This window comes from Dendrobates tinctorius, unplaced genomic scaffold, assembly GCF_039654945.1.
Source record: "Dendrobates tinctorius isolate UK_male_01 unplaced genomic scaffold, ASM3965494v1 ptg000089l, whole genome shotgun sequence".
In the NCBI taxonomy this organism is placed as follows: Eukaryota; Metazoa; Chordata; class Amphibia; order Anura; family Dendrobatidae; genus Dendrobates; species Dendrobates tinctorius.
In genome coordinates, this window is record NW_027361757.1 from 20,485,548 (window position 1) to 20,507,243 (window position 21,696).

Sequence of the window (21,696 nt, forward strand, 5' to 3'; positions counted from 1 at the left end):
TTGTATGTTCATGTGTAATAAAACGGTTACTTTTTGTACTTGCTGCTGCTTCGAATTTTTCCATATTCACAAACCAACCGCATGTTCCTTCTATCCTGGGAATAGCACCTTGTCTGCAACTTACTGTAAATTTGCAATCATACATCTGCATGAACCAAAACTAGGATAACTTGCTTCGTAACCTATCATATTAAAGTCTGGAAAATTAATTTCTGAAACTCCTGCTAATGACTATAAGGCCACGTGCACACATTAGGCCTCTTTCACACTTCAGTTTTTTACAATCAGTCACAATCCGCCAGGTTTTGAAAAAAACGGATCCGCAATTTTCTTTTGAGGATCCGTTTTTTCCCCCATTGACTTACATTATTGGCAGATTGTGACGGATTGCCGTCCGTTGCATCCGTTTTTTTTTTGCGGATCCGCCAAAAGTTGCTGTCCGTCACCATCCTCAAAGATTTCAAAATGGAGCTTGCAACGTTTTTTTCTCTGGCGGATCCTCCAGACACTCATTTAACCCAAAATTCTTTCTGGGTGCCAGACAAACAAAAAGAAAATTCTCTCTCCTCTCTCTCCAGGCTGCGATTCCTTTAAAATTCTTCATTTGTCGGATCCGTCAAAAAAACGTACAGGTGCCATCCGTTCTCATCAGTACTAAAACGGATCCGCCATCCGTCCTTTTGGCGGATTCTGAGTGATGCAAAAAGCTTAAGTGTGAAAGAGGCCTTAAAGGGAATCTGTCAGTAGGATTGTGCACAGTAACCTACACACAGTGTCAGGTCAGCGCCGTTATCAGTCTTGTGGTTTAATCTTCTTAGTTTCTAGTTAATGAAATGCTCGTGCCCCGGGGCGGCCTGTGGGGGGTCTTCATGTGGTCCTCTGCCTAGCTATTCATAATGGACTGCTAATAGGTCACTGATCCCTCCGTAACCTGCCCCTATGAATATTATATTCAGTTAGGTCCATATATATTTGGACAGAGACAACTTTTTTCCAATTTTGGTTCTAGATATTACCACAATGAATTTTAAACCAATTCAGATGCAGTTGAAGTTCAGACTTTCAGCTTTCATTTGAGGGTATCCACATTAAAATTGGATGAAGGGTTTAGGAGTTTCATCTCCTTAACATGTGCCACCCTGTTTTTAAAGGGACCAAAAGTAATTGGACAGATTAAGTAATTGTAAATAAAATGTTCATTTCTAGTACTTGGTTGAAAACCCTTTGTTGGCAATGACTGCCTGAAGTCTTGAACTCATGGACATCACCAGACGCTGTGTTTCCTCCTTTCTGATGCTCTGCCAGGCCTTCACTGCGGTGGTTTTCAGTTGCTGCTTGTTTGTGGGCCTTTCTGTCTGAAGTTTAGTCTTTAACAAGTGAATTGCATGCTCAATTGGGTTGAGATCAGGTGCCTGACTTGGCCATTCAAGAATATCCCACTTCTTTGCTTTAATAAACTCCTGGGTTGCTTTGGCTTTATGTTTTGGGTCATTGTCCATCTGTAGTATGAAACGATGACCAATCAGTTTGGCTGGATCTGAGCACACAGTATGGCTCTGAATACCTCAGAATTCATTCGGCTGCTTCTGTCCTGTGTCACATCATCAATAAACACTAGTGACCCAGTGCCACTGGCAGCCATATATGCCCAAGCCATCACACTGCCTCCGCCGTATTTTACAGATGATGTGGTATGCTTTGGATCATGAGCTGTACCATGCCTTCTCCATACTTTTCTCTTTCCATCATTCTGATAGAGGTTGATCTTGGTTTCATCTGTCCAAAGAATGTTCTTCCAGAACTGTGCTGGCTTTTTTAGATGTTTCTTAGCAGAGTCCAGTCTAGCCTTTTGATTCTTGATGCTTATGAGTGGCTTGCACCGTGCAGTGAACCCTCTGTATTTACTTTCATGCAGTCTTCTCTTTATGGTAGATTTGGATATTGATACGCCTACCTCCTGGAGAGTGTTGTTCACTTGGTTGACTATTGTGAAGAGGTTTCTCTTCACCATGGAGACTATTCTGCGATCATCCACCACTGTTGTCTTCCGTGGGCGCCCAGGTCTTTTTGCATTGATGAGTTCACCAGTGCTTGCTTTCTTGCTCAGGTTGTACCAGACTGTAGATTTTGCCACCCCTAATGTTGTAGCAATTTCTCGGATGGGTTTTTTCTGTTTTTGCAGCTTAAGGATGGCTTGTTTCACCTGCATGGAGACCTCCTTTGACCGAATGTTTCCTTCACAGCAAAACCTTCCAAATGCAAGCACCACACCTCAAATCAACTCCAGGCCTTTTATCTGCTTAATTGAGAATGACATAACAAAGGGATTGCCCACAGCTGTCCATGAAATAGCCTTGAAGTCAATTGTCCAATTACTTTTGGTCCCTTTAAAAACGGGGTGGCACGTGTTATGGAGCTGAAACTCCTAAACCCTTCATCCAATTTTAATGTGGATACCCTCAAATGAAAGCTGAAAGTCTGAACTTCAACTGCATCTGAATTGTTTTGTTTAAAATTCATTGTGGTAATGTCTAGAACCAAAATTAGAAAAATGTTGTCTCTGTCCAAATATATATGGACCTAACTGTATATTGAAAAAATAAAAAATCACCATAAACAGGTTGCGGTGCCTGCGCTGCAGCATGATCGCATGTATAATGTGCATGTAATTCTTTTATTTGATGCTATAATTAAATTAATTAAAAAAAATAAAATATTCTGTCTCAAAATGATACCGGTCACGCCTGCGCAGTAGCATCTATAGATGATCCGATAGATACTACTGTGCAGGTGCCGCATTCTTGGAGGAGGCAATTTTTTTCATTTAGCAAGATGGTGGCGCCTGCGCAGCAGCATCTATCGGAACGCCAATAGCTGCTAGTACACGTGCGCGGCCAGCGCCACTTTGAGACAGAATGCCGTTCGCAAGTGAGGTGACACAGGCCAGGAGGTTGGTGCAACGCCGTGCAGGCGGAGACCTCTTGGGTATATGTTTCCTTCCTGCACGGGTAGTGGTCTGCGCACGCTGAGGATTGCTGGAGTGTCCCAGCGATGTGCGCCGGGACGTGCTTCTGGGTCTGCGCATGGCCGGGGACGCTGGCGGAGCCAGCGTGGCCTGAAGCCGAGCATGCCAGAAAGCGAGGCCGCCCGGGTCTGAACACACGGGGGGACGCTGACGTAGTGCGCCGGGGACGTCAGAGGTCATCTGGGACTGCGTGTGCGCAGGGCTAGGGGATCCCCTGCACACAGTGCGCTGGATTTAAAAATGTATGAGGCGGTGACACCCAATATTTATAGGGAACTGCCCAGGAAGATGGCGGCATTTCCTGCAGCATCCAAGCATAGATGAGCACAGCAGCGTCGCCCGACGATGCAGCAGCAGCCGCCACCACTACCACCATCTTCTTTACTGCAACCAACACAGGAGCCCTTCCAGCACCATCAGCAGCGTTATAAAGGGCGCAAAGGTAGGCGTACATGCAGCAAGAGCAGCCTGAAGAGTAAGGCAGGTAAGGAACCCACTGCCAGGGGTAGATGTTCTTCGTAACCAGCTCAGCCTCCGTCTCCGGTACCGTAGATTGATCAGCTGGATGGTGAGTAATGTACGTGAATGTACACTATACTATAAACAGCCCCTTATCTCTGTTTCCTTGATAGGGAAGTCCCCTGAAGAGCAGTTCCAAGCAAAATAGGGTATGCGCCCTGTGCAATGGAGATCTACCTAGGTCTTATAAGAGGCTCTGCCCTGAGTGTATACAGCAAACAGTCTCAGAGGAGACACCCAGGTTTGCTATAAGTCCATCATTAGATCGGAGGTCCAGGAGTCCTTAAAAGACTTGATGGGTCAAAGAGGGAAGGGGAAGCCAGAACCACTGTATTCAGAGTCTGTGGGATCAGTGGAGCTTGGCGGGGAGAGTTCGGACCTGGCGGTGTCATCCTCTTTCTCCTCCAATGAGGATACAGGGAGTAGGCCCTCCTTCCATGCGGAGGGTACTGACAAACTAGTTGGAGCTATAAGGTCCACTATGGGTATTTTGGATCCCAAATCAACCATGACTGTTCAGGACATCATTTTTGGGGGCTTGGGTGAGAGGAAGAGACGTTCCTTTCCGGTTAATGAGAACATCAAGATGCTCCTTCAACAAGGAATGGAAGAAGTCAGAGAGGAAAGGGCCGCTACCATCTTCTTCGAAAAGAAGATATCCCTTTGATGAAGAAGAGGCAGGCATTTGGGAGAAAACCCCCAAAGATTGACTTTGCAGTGGCTAAATCAGCTAAAAAATCCATGTTGCCCTTTGAAGACCTGGAGACGCTAAGAGATCCTTTAGACATTAAGACCGAAACCTTCTTAAAGCAGGCCTGGGAGTCTTCGGCAGGTTCATTAAAATCGGCAATAGCTGCAACCTGCACAGCAAGATCATTGATGGTGTGGCTACAGCAGCTAAGTGACCATCTGAGAGACAATACCCCAAGGGAAGAGATTCTGGCGGATCATCCACTGTCGCAGGGAGCAGCTTCATTTTTGGCCAACGCCAAAAATAGCAGCAAGATGAGCAAACCTCTCTAACGCTGCCCGTAGAGCTGTATGGCTCAAAAGCTGGCTGGAGGATGCTCAGTAAAAGACTAGGCTATGCTCTATTTTGTGTGAGGGCAAATATCTTTATCAGGCTTTGGGCGATATTCCTGATAAGGCAGCAGACAAGAAGAGCGGTTTTCCTACGATATCACCTCCTCAGTTTAAAAGTTCCTTTTGGAGAAGAAAATATAGCAGGGTAGACCACCCATGGAACAGGGTGACCTGGAGAAATAAGAAGCCAAAAAGCAAGGGTTTCATGTTTGGGGGTTCCTCGTCAAGGAGCCGAATGTCTTCCAAATGATGGGCTGTTCCAGGTGGGAGAAAGGTTGTCCCACTTCCAACTGCCTGGGAGAAGATCTCGGGCAATTCCTGGGAGCTCAATATAATAAAATCAGAACTGAAATCAGGACTCTCATTTATTCCCAGGTACAGCTTCAGGAACTCATCCCGCATGGAAGGAACAACAGGCCCTGGTAGCGGAGGTGTTGCTCTTTCTTCAAAAGAGGATGCTAGTGGAGGTGCCCATTCAGCAGCAGGGGAGGGGATTATTTTCTCCCTGTTTTATTATAAAGAAACCAGACCTACCATACAGGACTATCAGTCTGAAAGGCCTCAACATATTTCTGGTCTACAGACCATTCAAGATGGAGTCAATAAAACAGCAATCAAAATCTTATTTCCAGGATGTTATATGAGCGTCTTAGATCTAAAAGACTCATACTATGTCCCCATCCATCAGGATCACCAGCAATTCCTAAGGGTAGCGGTATATGTAAAAGGACAGCTCGTACATTTCCAGTACAGAGCGCTGCCTTTCAGTTTGTCCATAGCCCGGAGAATCTTCACCAAGATTGTTCTGGAGGTGATGGCACACTTACGAGAAAAGGACGTACTGGTATTACTGGACGATATTATTATTTTTTTTTTTTTTTATTGATCGGCATGACAGAACACTAATGCAGTATTCAACTAGATTACATCCGCTGTGTCCAATCTTGTTTGGATGATAACCTTCAGGAGCTGCAGCCTCGACTTTGATATTTAAGTCCTTCTTGGGGCTTATTTTGGACTTTGAGAAACAGATCTGTCTCCTACCAAAGTTAAAGAGGGACAAAATTGTAGACCTAGTGTCAGCAGTTTTGCCCAACCTAATCATGTCCCTGAGGAAAGCCATGGCTCTTCTAGGATCAATGACATTATGCATTCCATCAGTACAGTGGGTCAAATGTCATTCCAGGGCTTTTCAGCAGGATGTTCTAGAAGGAGAAGATTATGCTTTCCCAGAAAGCAGTAGACTCCATTGCCTGGTGGCTGGATCCAGGGAATCTATCGCGTGGCATCCCATGGTCCCTCCCGATATCAGATGTGATAGTGACAGACGCAAGCGTGGGAGGATTAGAGGGCGCATCTGGGACCATATAATGCAGGGGATATGGTCAGAATCAGAAGCAGACAATTCCTCAAACTATAGGGAACTACTAGCGATTTAAAAAACGCAGTCAAAGTTCCTTCACCGTTTAGGAGGGAGCCATGTTCGAATATTGTTGGACAATCAAACTTACGTAGCCTATATCAATCACCAGGGGTTAACAAGATCCCAGCCCATAATATGGCTAGTTCAGGAGATTCTCCAGGTGATGTAGGAACATCAGCTACATATATCGGCCCTACACATAGAGGGGAAAGAGAACGAGGAAGCAGACTTCCTCAGCTGGACAACCTTGAAACGGGAATTGGGAGCTGGATCCATCTATCTTTCAGCAGATTGTGAATCTTTGGGGGCATTCAAAGACAGATCTATTTGCAAACAGAACAGGAAAACAAGGAGCTTCTGTTCCCTGAACCCAAGCGAGAGACCATATGCAGTAGATGCACTGCAGGTCCCTTAGGCTTATCGACTGGGCTATTCATTTCCCCCGTTAATGTTGATCCCAACAGTTCTGATGAAGATTCAAGAGAAGGCGGCGCATGTCATCCTCATTGCTCCTTTGTGGCCCAAGAGACCATGGTTCTCTTGGATGAGAAGAATGTCCTTGGCAGATCTCTGGGTTCACCCAGATGTTCCAGGTCTCTTCACGCAGGGCCCAGTGTCACATCCTCAGAAGTCAGGTCTTCCTATGATGGCCTGGATTTTGAGAGGGCGCTGCTAATACAGAGGGGGTTTTCTCTGGCCTTGGTAGCTACTCTGGTGCAGAGTAGAAGGCCCATCACAACTAGGATTTATGGTAGGATATGGGCAAAATTCTTGGCTTTCTCAAGGAAGTCTGTTGGGGGTTACGGTCCCAATTGGAGAGATCCTAGTATTCCTTCAGAGGGGTATGGAGATGGGCCTGTCCACCAGCACCCAGGCCGGTGCCAACCCGAATAATGCCTCCGTGGGATTTGAACTTGGTCCTGGAAGCCTTACCAAGATCACCCTTTGAGCCCATACATGAGGTGCCAGATAAGATACAGGCATTAAAAACTGTAATTCTAGTAGTCCTAACATCGGCACTTGGCGTTAGTGATTTTGCAGGCCCCATCCATTAATCATCCTTTCATGCAGGAGTTAGAGGATAGGGTGGTGTTTAGGCCAGATCCAGAGTTTCTCCCCAAGGTGGCCTCCAAGTTTCATAGGAGTCAGGAGGTAGTTCTTCCCTCCTTCTCTAATAAACCGGGCTTCACACGTTAGACGTCAGGAGGAGCTTGATACAGTACCTAGACAGAACTAGGCAATGTAGAAAGGATGAAACCTTATTCGTGTCATTCCAGGGAAGCAGGAGGAGTGTAGTGTTACAAGGGGGACTATAGCCAGATGGATAATGGACACCAATAGCCTAGTGTACACCTCTAGCAGCAGGACCAGTTCCTGGAAATCTGAAAGCCTATTCCACCAGGTCTGTGGCGACCTCCTGGGCTGAGAGCGGAGGTGTCCATCGACGAAATATGTAAGGCGGCCACATGTCTTCCCCTTCTATAGACACTATTGTCTCAAACTGTCTCCCTCTGTTGACCTTTCCTTCAGGAAGGTATTGCAAGTGGTGATCCCTCCCTAGGGTGCTTTAATCTTTATAAATCTCTCAGGTGGTGCTGTCATGGGAGAAGGGAAAAAAAATCTAAGTTACTTACCGTTAACAGGATTTTACAGCGCCCATTACAGCACCCTTATATTCCTCCCCCGCTTTGTCACTTGTGGTGTGCACTATTAAGGGTGTTAAGAGAAATGTATTTGGTGATGGCTATGTTACTAACTGCCTGGAGGTCCTCTTGTGCACTAAAGCAAATATATATTTTTTCAATATATATAATCTTATGTAAACTAGTGCGGGGGGAGCAGGTCAGTGAGGGATCAGTGACCTGTCAGAAGCCATGCACATGTATACCTAATCAGAGCACCTCATGAACACCTCCCCACAAGCCGCCCCGGAGCACGAGCATATCATTAACTCAGAACTGAAAATAAAGATTAAACAACAAACACAAGACGGATTTCATCAACCAAGGTATCATTGTAATCAGTATAACTGCGCCAACCTAACACGGTTTGTAGATGAGTTGGCAAAATCCTGCTGACAGGTTCCCATTATGTGGTCAGTATTTTACCTCAGTATTTGTTCCTCACCTGGTTTTGGCTTACAATCAGAGGCATAATATGATGGAAACTTGTCACCACTTCTGGATTTATCACCCACTCCTGGTTTTGGTTTACAAATACAGAGGTACAATGCTGAGCAAATACTGAACATGGCCTTATCTAGCCTTTTCTGTCATCTGTTTTCTCACACTGGCTGGGTTTGAATAAGAAACTTGATCTATATTTTGCACAAGTGATAAATGTCTTTTGCGGGATAACTTTTAAAGAGTTATTCACTACTTCTATAATGATGACCTAGCCTTAGGATGGATAAACATCTGATCGGTGGGGGTGCCATACCTGGCACCTCCCAGTTATCTGTTATTCTCAATGCTGGTAGCGGTCTGATATCAGTCACAGAGCTGCACAACTGTCAACTGGACAGGGCCTGCATTGGGGTACTGCAGATCCACTCCTATGTATTAGAATAGAGTTTATTTACATTAACCTGCCACGGTTTGGACAAGCGAGTCCCCTGCAGTTTCTCCCCACCTGCTCCACTTGAATGATTCACTCAGGCAAGGAATGACTGGTCACTCCAAGAGAGCGGGTGGGGACAAGCGACCATGGACCCACCACCTGTTTGACTAGGCCCCCATGCTGCTCGCTCCCCGGCGGCTTCTAACCCCTTACCGACATCTGACGCATTATGCCGATATCTGTATCCCTGCCTTTGATGTGGGCTCCGGCGCTGAGTCCACAATTTTTCCGGGATATGTCGGCTGTTTTGAACTGCTGACATGTGCCCACAATGGCTGCGGCTGGAATCGTGATCCACCTGCGGCTATTAACTAGTTAAATACCGCTGTCAAATGCTGACAGCGGCATTTAAATGGCGCTTCCTGCCATCGGGCCTGAAATACGCACACCCGGTGACACACCTCCTGGAGACTTCTATGGTTGTCAGTGCCGGGGATTGCTGTGAGTGCCACCCAGTGGTCGGCGCTCATAGCAAGTCAGTAATTCTGCTACATAGAGGCGATCGCCTCTATGTAGTTGAGCCGATCGGGCTATGGCAGCTTCTAGCCTCCTATGGAGACTCTTGAAGCATGGCAAAAGTAAAAAAAAAAAAATGTTAAAAATTATATAAAAGTTCAAATCACCCCCCTTTCGCCCTATTCAAAATAAAGCAATAAAAATAAAATCAAACATACACATATTTGGTATCTTCGCCTTCAGAATCACCCGATCTATCAATAAAAAAAGGATTAACCTGATCGCTAAACGGCGTAGTGAGAAAAAAAACCTCAAAACGCCAGAATTACTTTTTTTGGTCGCCGCAACAACGGTCGATCAAAAGTTCGTATCTGCACCAAAATGGTATTAATGAAAACGTCAGCTCGGCATGCAAAAAATATGCCCACACCCGACTTGAGATCACGAAAAATGGAGACGCTACGGGTATCGGAAAATGGCGCTTTTTTTTTTCTATTTAGCAAAGTTTGGATTTTTTTCACCACTTAGATAAAAAAAAAACAAAAAAAAAAAACCTAGACCTGTTTAGTGTCTATGAACTCGTAATGACCTGGTAAATCATAATGGCAGGTCAGTTTTAGCATTTAGTGAACCTAGCAAAAAAAGCAAAACAATAAGTATGGGAGTGCACTTTTTTTTTTTTTTTTGCAATTTCACCGCATTTGGAATTTTTTTCCCGTTTTCTAGTAACACGACATGGTGAAACAAATGGTGTAATTCAAAAGTACAACTCGTCCTGCAAAAAATAAGCCCTCACACGGCCATATTGATGTAAAAATAAAAATTTGTGGCTCTGGGAATGAGGGGAGCGAAAACACAAAACCGAAATACACGCTCTGAGGGTTAAGCTTACTCACCCATTCTTTGTATAGAGAAATATCGCAGGCACCTTGTAGAGTGCACACTTGCAACAAGCAGCAAGCTGTCTGCTAAAGCTTGCTTCCAAGTAGATAAAATCAAAAAGATAACGAAAACTTCACTATGCACACTGCAAAATGATCCTATTAATAATACATATATTAAAGGGAACCTATGACCAGAAAAAAAAGCGCTAATGACCTGCAGATATGGAGTTAATAGCATTACTAACCTGGCCAGTGCCCGCACATAGCTGATCGCTGCAGTGAGAAAATTAACTTCATTCTCCCTGACAGCGTCCTGGTTTCAGCCACGGTGACAGTGCCACTACAGTCACCAGCAGCTGTAACTACACTCCCGGCCCTGACAGCCGGCCATCATGCAGAGCCAGTGTCGGGCAGGACCAGGGATGTAGTTTACATCTGCCGGTGAATGAACCGGCACTGCCCCGTAACTGAAACCCAGGATGCTTTCGGAAAGAATAAAATTAATTTTACTGTTCAGCTGCGTGTGAGCGCCGGGCAGGTAAGTAATGATATTAACCTGCAGATTGACCTCATATCTTTAGGTTAATGGTGGTTTTCCTGGTGACCGCTTCTCTTTTAAGGATCATACCTAAGTTTTTCCAGTGTTACTACAGTGGCTTGCAAAAGTATGTACCCCCTTTGCTTTTTACCTGTTTTTGTTACATTACTACTGGAGTTGAGCGAATATGTTCGGAATTGATCGCCAAATCTGAATTTGACATATTCGTGCCATATTGGTAAACTATTTGTGTCGAATTTGTTTGATCAGTTCCGAACATATGCCGTCATTTCTACTCCATTGACTGAGTCTTCAGCTGTGTTTGGTGACTATTGCAGATACAATATTTGCCGCCGATCATAATCGGAACTAAATTTTGAAAAATTCGATCAACTCTAATTACAATCTGTTTTTAAATAGTTCTGCAATATTTGTGTATAATGCATCGGCACTAAATGCTCTAAGTTGTGTAAGTGAGATGAGAAAAATATAGGCGTAAATTTTTGGGATCAAATAACTAAAAACTGGAACATGCATATGTATTCACCCCTTTTGCGATGAAGCCCTCAAACCTTTCTGGTGTAAGCAATTCCCTTCATAAGTCAAATGCTTAGTGAGAGGAAGTCCACCTGTGTGCAATCTAAGTCTCCCATTGTCTGTCAGTAGATACCCTTTACCTTTTCTGAAAGGCCACAGAGGCTGCAACACCATTAAGCAAGAAAAACCACTAACCAAACCACCCCATGAAGACCAAGATGATCTTCAAACAAGTCAGGGACAGATTGGTCCAAGTCAGGGTTAGGTTATTTACAATAAAAAAAAAAGCCCTCTCTCTGATATCCCCTGAAGCACCATCATAGTCATCAAGTGGAAAGAACATGGTACCACATCAAACCTGTCCATAGAGAGCTGCCCACTGAAGCTCTCAGCCTGGGCAAGGAGGACATTAATCAGAGAGCCATCACAGAGACCAAAGGTAACCCTGAAGGCGCTACAGACTTCCCAAGCAGAGACTGGAGTATCTGTCCATACGATCACAAGAAGCCATACACTCCATAGCGGTTGCAGAAAAAGCCTTTACTTTAACACAATAATTGTAAGGCTTGTTTTGAGTTTGCCTAAAGACGTGTGAGATTCTCCAAATGTGTGGAGGAAGGTGCTGTGGTCAGATGAGATCAAAATTGAACTTTTTGACCACCAAGGTAAATGCTATATCTAGTGCCAAACCAACATAGCTCATCACCCCAAGAAGACCATCTCCACAGTGAAATATGGTGGTGGCAGCATCATGCTGTGGGGATATTTTTCAGCAGCAGGCACAAAGAAAATGGTCCGTGTCGAAGAGGAAAATGGATGGTGTGAAGTACAGGGATATTCTTGAGCAAAACCTGTTTCAGTCTGTCAGTGATATGAGACTGGGATAGAGGCTCACCTTCTAGCAAGACAATGACCCAAAGCATACTGCTAAAGCAACACTGGAGTGATTCAAGGGAAACGTGTACGGGTATGTGCACATGTTGCGGATTTGCCGGTGCGGATTCGCTGCAGTTCCTCAAGTGATTTACAGTACAATGTTATTCTATGGGGAAAAAATTTGCTGTGCACATGCTGCGGAAAATCCGCGCACAAACGCAGCAGTTTTTTCCCCGCAGCATGTCAATTCTTTGTGTGGATTCCGCAACATTTTTGCACCCTTTCCATTATAGGAATCTGCATGGGTATGTGCGCACATTACGGATTTTGATGCCTTTCCGCAGCGTTTTTGGACACGTGGAATTGCCTCATATCCGCAGTCCGTTGTCCACACAATGTTAATGAATGGGAAATGCAAAAACGCTGTGCACATGCTGCGGAAAATTCCGCGCGGAATCGCAGCATTTTATTTTCCGCAGCATGTCAATTGCTTTTGTGAATCCCCTGTTTCCATTCTGGCACATATTCTCTCTCTCTCTCGAAAGTTTACAGCACATCCGCACAGTCAAAACGCACTAGAATCCGCATCAAATCCGCTGAAAAGCAGCATGCGTTTTCTGCCGTGCGATGTGGATTGTCCGCAGAAAAATTCAAAACGTGTGCACATACCCTAAAAACGCGTGGCTTTTGACCTGCGGATTCTTCCAATTGATGTAGATTCCGCGCAGAAAATTCCGCACAGCAATCCGCAATGTGTGCACAAACCCTAAATGTTTTGGAGCGGCCTAGTCAAAGCCCAGACCTTAATCCAATTGAGAATCAGTGGTCAGACTTGAAGATTGCTGTTCAAATCAAGAAACCATGTAACTTGAAGGAGCTGGAGCAGTTTTGTCTTGAGAAATGGGAAAAATTCCGAGTGAAACATAAGGGAAAACTCGAAAAAAAAAATTACTTTTAACAATACTTTAAAAACTCGACTCAGACACAAAAACCTAGAAAATGGATATATACCAACAGTAGTGCAATTAATACTTCTCACTCGGGGTCAATCCAATGTTTAGATCTCTAGAGATGGGTAAAGTAAGGGAGGTAAATTATCATCCGTGACTAAAAGGGTTAATGCCCTAATGTAGACAATATAGTGCTCCTGCTCCGCAGCCAAATCCTGACTGCCCTACTCGATACTCTGTGTATAATTACAGCACATTCAGGAAAGATAAAAAGATAGAGAAGATGGGAAGAGGAATACAGAATGAGAATCTGAACTGAGTTATGAGAGGCCCTGAAATTTCGATTAAAGGGGATATTTTAATTGATGGATAGGAAATGAAAATGGGCTGCTGTTAAGGTCCCGTTACATTTAGCGATGCACCAGCGATCCCGACCACGATATGACCCGGTCAGGATCGCTGGTGCATCGCTAAATGGTCGCTAGTGAGCTGCCAAACAGCCGGATCTCACTAGCGATGCAGCAGCGGTCGGCGGTCATACTCACCTGTCAGACGTGGCGAGGGTGACTGTCTTCCGCCTGCGTCCATGGCTCGATCATCGGCACCAGCAGGAAGCAGATGGCGAGAAATGGACCAGGCCGATCTCGCGCGATCAGCGATAGCCAGCGGGTGAGCCGGTCGGAGGTGAGTATCACATGTAGCGATATCGCTGCTGCATCACAAAATCGGTGACGCTTTAGCGATATCGCTATGTGTAAAGGGCCCTTTAGCCTAGTAATTCCTGTTGATTACCCTTCCTGTTAGCGGAGGTTGGCACCCTAATGTTCAGCGGCATGGCGCCCCCATGCTGCGTCAATAATTTTTTTCTCCTAAGAGCCCTAAAGATGTACCCTGCTTACCACAGAAGGAGAGATATAGATACAGCATAGGAGTGAAAGATGAAGCACCAGCCCCTGGAATATTATACGGAGCTCACACTGCTGTTAACAAACATTCATCCTTTATTGGATTTGCCAACAGTGCAGACCTCTCAAATCACATCTCCCCACTGCCGCACCTCCTCCGGTCAGCTCCGCCTACGTCCACATACTTCTGCATGCTGCCTGTGTACCCTATCTTTAACATTGGGTACACAGGTCATGCGGATGCCTCCGCATGTGTCGTTTTGACGATGCAGCGACTCCGCAGACGTCTGAAGCTCCTCCATACTCTAGTGTGAAACTAGCCTAACACAGGGCATGCAAAATATGCCAGATACCAATCCTGAAACACCTTAGAATCTAGAAATGTGTCCACTTAATGTAGCACTTAAGCAATACAAAATGACTCATATTTTCTTAATATCCCACAAGTCCCACAATCCAGGATCTGCATAAACATGCCCAGTAATATGGTTGATCATTGAAAATCCAGGATACTTCTCATTGGTAGTCCCCTTTTAAATATTTAATGTCTCGACTAGTGATGAGCGTGTGTGCACGTTACTCGACTTTTCCGTGCATGCTTGGACGACCTCCGAGTATTTGGGCATGCTCTGAGATTGAGTTCCCGCAGCTGCATGATTTGCAGCTGCTAGACAGCCTGAATATATGCATATGCAGGGATTGCAAATCATGCTGCAGCAAACTTGTCTCGACGTTTTTCCCCCTGTATCTGGCAGGGTTCTTCAGTGGACCCGTGAGAGACAGATATCCGTCCATATGGATCAGGCAATGCTGTCTGTAATATTCAGTTAGGTACTGCCATATAAATAGAGAATACCTTCCTGTATTGTGTGGAATTTACACTGTGCTATCAGATTGGCACGTTACTAGAAATGACTTCTGTGGAACGCATAATCCATAATGGAAGTGGCGTATACAGAGCTGTCGACATACCCGGCCTTGCCTAAACGACATGTATCCAGATATTCCCCGAAAATGATGTACATGGACCGCAAGTTGCATTTCATCTAGACGCCATTTATATCCCTGAAATGCAAATATGCTCAGCAGCAGATCGTAATATATAAGAAAAGAAAATTTGTATGCATTAGTAGGACATATAAAAAGATGGTCATGGGACAATAATATAACCCACAAACAAACAAACCTCTTAATATTCCAAATTGTAGAATATCAAATACAAAAATATTACACATGTAAGGATCAATAATTGCTGTGCTAGTCCTAGTTGTATCAATCAAGAATACAAACTCCCCGCTGAGTGGAAAAAGTCATAATTCAATAATAATCATCATAATAGATGACCCAAAACTATACATAAGAAAAATAGGGGATTATCTCCAGCGATCATTGACGCCATTTGTCAGATAAAAACTTAACTTTTAATCGAATTCGCTAAGACATGTAACCAGTGTAGGTAGCAATACCAGATATTCCACACATGTAAAAAAAACAAAAAAAAAACGTTTCAGTATCTAGCCTTAGTCATGGTTAAGGCTAGATGCTGAAACGCGTTAATTTTTTACATGTGTGTGGAATATCTGGTATTGTTACCTATACTGGTTACATGTTTTAATGGATTCAATTAAAAGTTAAGTTTTTATCTGACAAGTGGAGTCATTCATCACCCCTTTTTTTTTCTTTGCTATTCTGACTACGCCCTGGACTGGGGCAGCTCCGCGCGGAGGAGTTCCACTGACAAGGTGCACAGCATACGGGTGAGCTGACTTTCCTCATTCCCTCATTTTGAAGACTATATACAGCTCTGGCAAAAATTAAGAGACCACTGCACAGTTTAATAAAAATCAGATTCTCTACATGTCTGACAGCCATTCCATTCCAGTGTCAGTTGAATTCCAACCAGAGTACACCTCATTCTACTTAATGTGCTTCTGATTAGGTGATCACCTGAACCAAATGTTATTTAACGAAGGAAAGTATAAAAAAAACCCTGCTGTGGTGGTCACAATCGTCTTGCCATAGGACAAGCTGGAAAACAAGTGCTAGTAATATCCCAAAAGTGATAGGAATGAAAAAATAACTTTTAAGCATGCCAAAGGAGTTGTAAAGAAAAGTCTTGAGTGAGGACAAGAAGGGCTCAATTCTGGCTTTACTAGTAGATGGATACAGTGAGCATCATTTTGCCTCCATCCTTAAAATTTCTAAGATAGCAGTCCATTACAACAAGAGCAAACATTGGGGACAACAAAGCTACAGACCGGCAGAGGGCGAGAACTACTTTCCACTGACCGGGATGACCGTCGTCTTATTCGAATGTCACTTGGCAACTGCAGGATGACATCAAGTGACCTACAAAAGGAATGGCAAATGCCAGCTGGGGTGAAGTGCACGGCGAGAACAGTTTGTAACGGGCTCCTAGAGACAGGGCTCAAGTCATGTAAAGGTAGAAAAAAACCTTTCATCAGTGAGAAGCAAAGGAGAGCCAGGCTGAAGTTTGCTAAAGACCATAAGGATTGGACCATAGAGGACTGGAGTAAAGTAATCTTCTCTGATGAGTCTAATTTTCAGCTTTGCCCAACCCCTGATCGTCTAATGGTTAGACGGAGACCTGGGGAGGCGTACAAGCCACAGTGTCTTGCACCCACTGTGAAATTTGGTGGAGGATCAGTGATGATCTGTGGATGCTTCAGCAAGGCTGGAAATGGGCATGTTAATCCTTGCGAAGGATGTAAGAAGCAAGGCTATCCTGGGAATACAGTTGATTCTTTCTGCTCAGGCAATGTTCCCCAACTCTGAGGACTGTTTTTTCCAGCAGGACAATGCGCCATGCCACACAGCTAGGTCAATCAATGTGTGGATGAAGGATCACCACATCAAATACTTGTCATGGCCAGCCCAACCTCCAGACCTGAACCTCATTGAAAACCTCTGGAATGTAATCAAGAGGAAGATGGATAGTCACAAGCCATCAAGCAAAGAAGAACTGCTTAAAATGTTGTACCAGGAGTGGCATAAGGTCACCCAAAAGCAGTGTGAAAGACTGGTTGGAAAGGATGCCAAGACGCATAAAAGCTGTGATAGAAAATCATGGTTATTCCACTAAATATTGATTTCTGAACTCTTCCTGAGTTAAAACATTAGAATTATTGTTTCTAAACGATTATGAACTTATTTTGGCCATTTCTCATTTTCAGAAAATAAATACAGAATTTATTGCTTGAAACTTCGGAGATATGTTAGTAGTTTATAGAATAAAAGAACAATTTATATTTTACTCAAATATACCTATGAAGATAAAAATCAGAAAAATTGAAAATTTTGCAGTGGTCTCTTAATTTTTGCCAGAGCTGTTTAATGGCCCTTCCTGAGCTGAAACGAAAAGAATGGTCCTGGACAAGAAATATTCATATATAGGAGTATATTCATATAAAGCTTGAAAAGCTTAACTGTTCATGAGGTCTTTTGTGGCTCAGTGATTCCATTCAGTAAATCCACCGTGCGTCTCTTTGAAGTATCTTCATGTCCCAGTCGCGTTTTCTGACGGATGGTTGGATGACCTCCATCACATGAAGGGAAATGCAGCCAACATGCCTCCCATGTCGGAGGTTCACATGACGTGCCAGTGGTGTATCTCTGCAGTGCCTCATGTCTCCAAGGTGTTCGCCAATGTTTGCACGTAGCTCACGTTTAGTTTTACCAGTGTAGTTCATGTATAGTGTTGAGCATTCCGATACAGCAAGTATCGGGTATCGGCCGATATTCGCGGTATCGGAATTCCGATACTGAGTTCCGATACTTTTAGGATATCGAATACCGGAATCGGAAGTTCCCATAATGCTATGAGCCAGTTTGAGTTGATTCAGCCAATGACAATCCTCTGAAGTGTGGGCACATCCTGTTAGGCATGTAGGCATGTTAACTAATGGCATGGCTGTGATTGGCTGCTGAAATAATGTCATGATGCACTATAAAAGCCGCTGCCGCCGCCATTTAGGGTTCACTCTGCTGTGAATTCAGTTAGATACAGGCTGCTGTTCAAGACTGTGAGGGACAGTTAGAGAGCGATTTTCCAAATCACATTGTGCTTTACCCAGGCTACATTCTGATTAAGTGTAGCTTTCTTTTGCATTGCAGCAGTGCTAGTCACAGCTGTCTGCAAGGTCTGTGTGAGTGCAGCTCACGCTGTGTAGTGTGTCACTGCCGCTCAGCGTGTCACTGCCTCATACATATTTTTCTTGCTGCAAATTTTTCATTCTCCTATTTGTGTGCATCCATCCGTATCCATATACGTTGGTTGCAAACATTATAGGAGTAGAGAGCGGAGCCTTTCTGCAGCCTTTCAGTGCTAGTGCCCAATTCTCTGCACTGTTCACGGCTGTCTGAGAGGTCTCTGTGTGAGTGCAGCTCACGCTGTAGTGTGTCCTGCAGGCACGTCTGCTTGTAGGCTGCTCAGCGTGCGTCACTGCCTCATACATATTTTTCTTTTATTGCAGCTCATTTTTCATTAATTCTCCTATTAGTGTGCATCCATCTGTATCCATCTACATTGGTTGGTTGCTAACACTATATAGGAGTAGATAGAGGAGCCTTTTTGCTGGCTTGTGCCCTGCAGGCGCAGCCAGATTAGTATTACCCTATTTTTTTGGAGCCCCATCTTTTGCATTGTAGGTTACCTTCCTGCATTGTAATAGCTCCAAAAAGTTTGTGATACTATCCCTTTAAAATCTTTTGTCACATCCTTTTTGTTTATTTGAAAAAAAAAAAAAAAAATAAAGTTCACCAAACACTCCACTTGACAGTTGTGTAGGCCAATTAGCTCCTATTAAAGTGTAGTCCACACACTTTATAAAATTAGTGTTTCTTATACCTGTTAGCAGCTGTTCAGGAATAAGCACACTAAGCCCCCCCCTTTCTACTTTTCTGCCTATCTTTATCAGACTACCAAGATGAAGAAGGCAGGGAGTAAGGCACGTGGGCGTGGAGTTGCACGCAGGGAGGGGGCAGACTTGGTTGCCTGTAGCCTCCACTTCGGCACCCGTTAGGAGCATTCCTCTTCCAAAAGCCAAAACGGGCGCTCCCAAGACTTGCAGTGCGTGGTCCTTTTTTGACACAGTTGCAGATGACTCTTGCTTTGTCAAATGCAAGCTGTGTCATCAGAAAGTAAAAAGAGGGAAAAGTGTCATCAACCTCAATACCACAAATATGTGGAAACATGTGCAGACCAAGCACGTGGTGGCGTTACAACGACACACTGAAGACGTAGGCCAACCTACAGCACCACCTACCACGTCTTCAGCTCGTGTTGTAGCCTCTTCCTCCAGCTCACACACAGCTGGTTCGGTTTCCTCACAGGATCGCCATGGAAGAACCTCTGGCACTGTTGTCCAGAGACCCAGTGACATTCCACCCACAGCACCACGTTCCCGTTCATCCTCACACTCCCAGGCCGCCCTACAGCCATCGGTAGCACAGGCATGGGAGAAAAGGCGGCCATTCTCGGCAAACCATCCCCGAGCACAGGCTCTGAATGCTGGCATTGCAAAGTTACTGGCCTTTGAAATGCTCTCATTCAGGCTGGTGTAGACTGACACCTTCAGGAACTTCATGGCATTGGCAGTCCCACAATACACCATGCCCAGCCACTTTTATTTCAGCAGGCAAGCCGTCCCTGCCCTGCAAAAGCATGTGGAGGCAACAATTAAACATGCGCTACTAAACACCGTCAGTAGCAAGGTCCACCTGACCACCGATGCGTGGACCAGTACCCATGGACAGGGACGGTACCTTTCCCTCACTTCCCATTGGGTCAATGTTGTGGAGCCGGGTACAGATCTTGAGAGTGGCGCTGTACGTGTTCTGCCAACTCCAAGGATTGCAGGAATCCAGTCTGTACACATTGACTCCTCCTCATACTCCAGTTCCTCAGAATCAGCGCTGCAGAAGCCTGTTACGACCGATATGAGCACAGCCGTGGCCAAACGTCAACAGGCCGTACTGAAATTAATTTCATTGGGGAATCAGAGCCACACAGCGCAGGAGCTCTGGAATGCCATCAAGCAGGAGAGCGACGTGTGGTTTGTGCCAGCGAATCTCCAGCCAGGCTTGGTAGTGTGTGACAATGGCCGAAATCTGGTGGCAGCTCTGGGCCTAGGCAAACTCGCTCACATCCCATGTCTGGCACATGTGCTCAACTTGGTCGTGCAGAGCTTTCTGATGGACTATCCGGATCTTGATGCACTGCTGCACAAGGTCCGCATAGAGTGCGCTGACTTGCGGCGTTCCAGCACTGCAAGATCACGCATTGCAGCTCTCCAGCGCCGATTACGCCTTACGGAACATCGCATCATATGTGACTTACCCACCAGGTGGAATTCAACGTTACGTATGTTGGAGCGGTTGTGTGGGCAGCAGTAATGGAGTACCAGCTGCATCAGGCGCAAACAAGTCGCACTGTGCGCCTGTTGCACTTCAGCACCACTGAGTGTGCCTCTATGAAGGGCATCTGCCACGTTTTGCGTGCCTTTGATTCCATGCGGATGGCGAGTGCAGATGATGCACTAGTCAGCATGACTGTCCCCCTTATCTGCCTGCTTCAAAAAACACTGTGCAAGCACTAAGGGAGGAGGTTTTGGAAGAGGTGGAGGATGAGGAGTCACAAATGCCATCTGCTTCTGGACAGTCTGCGCTACGTGGTTCCTCACAAAGGCCTAGGCAGGGGACACTTTGTGAGGAGGATGAGGAGGAGTCAATGGAGGAGGAAGACATCTCTCCAGAGGAGGGAGGTACACAATGCTCTAGTCAGTATGTACAGCGAGGGTGGGGTGATGCAGAGGAGGCAGAGATGACTCCTCAAGCAGGGGACAGCGTTTCTTTGGCAGTTGGGAGTCTGCAGCACATGGTTGATTTCATGCTGCAGTGCCTGAGAAACGACCGCCGCATCGCCCACATTCTCAACACGGCTCATTATTGGGTGTACACCCTCCTAGATCCTCGCTACTGGGACAACTTACAAAGCTTCATAGCACCGTTGAACCGGGAGCGTAAAATGCGGGAGTACCAAGACACACTGGTGCAGTCCATCATGTTCTCCATTCCACCCGAGAGCAGTGCTGCTCGTGCTTTACAAAGCAGCTCAGTGCGTCGAGGCAGTGGAGGAAGCTCTGCACAAAGAGGGAGCAGAAGCAGCGCCTCAGCACAAGGCAAGACCAGTATGGCCCAAGTGTGGCAAAGTTTTGTGTCCCCGCCACAAATGTCTACACCATCACAGATGGCTCCAGTCAGCAGGAGGCAACGTTTCCGTCAGATGGTGACAGACTACATGTCTTGCCCTGTCAGTGTACTCCCAGACGGCTCTTCCCCCTTCAAGTTTTGGGTCTCTAAGCTGGATACATGGCCAGAGCTTAGCCAGTATGCATTGGAGGTGCTGGCTTGCCCTGCTGCCAGTGTATTATCGGAGCGCGTCTTTAGTGCCGCAGGTGGTGTACTAACAGACCGGCGCACTATCCTCCGTTAACGTTGACCGGCTTACTTTTCTGAAAATGAACAAGGCCTGGATCTCGCCAGAATTTGCCAGTCCTCTTCCAGAATAAATAATTGGTTGGCAACAGTATCCAGGTCTCCTGTTGTGTTCATGTTTCTACCACCTGAACTGTAATCCCTGGGCTTCAACACAGCCAGTTGTTGCTCAGAAGTGCCGTCTGCACAGAGACAAACACTAGCTCCTGTGTTAGTGGGGTTCAGTAACGCCAGCTGCTCCCCTGCTGTGTGTACGGCAATATCTCCTGCTGCCTCCACATTCAAAATACATCCTATTTCCAACTTGCTCCAAGTACGCCTCAGCCTGCTCCATGATTGTTCCTGGGCTCCAACATTGCCAGTTGT

At 45.4% G+C, this 21,696-nt stretch overlaps 1 protein-coding gene across 5 annotated transcripts in view; it reads left to right on the top strand.

Annotated features, from left to right (window-relative positions):
• KIF20B (kinesin family member 20B) overlaps nucleotides 1–21,696 on the top strand; it is a 257,621-nt gene that overhangs the window by 144,050 nt on the left and 91,875 nt on the right. The gene's annotated exons all lie outside the window — the stretch shown is intronic.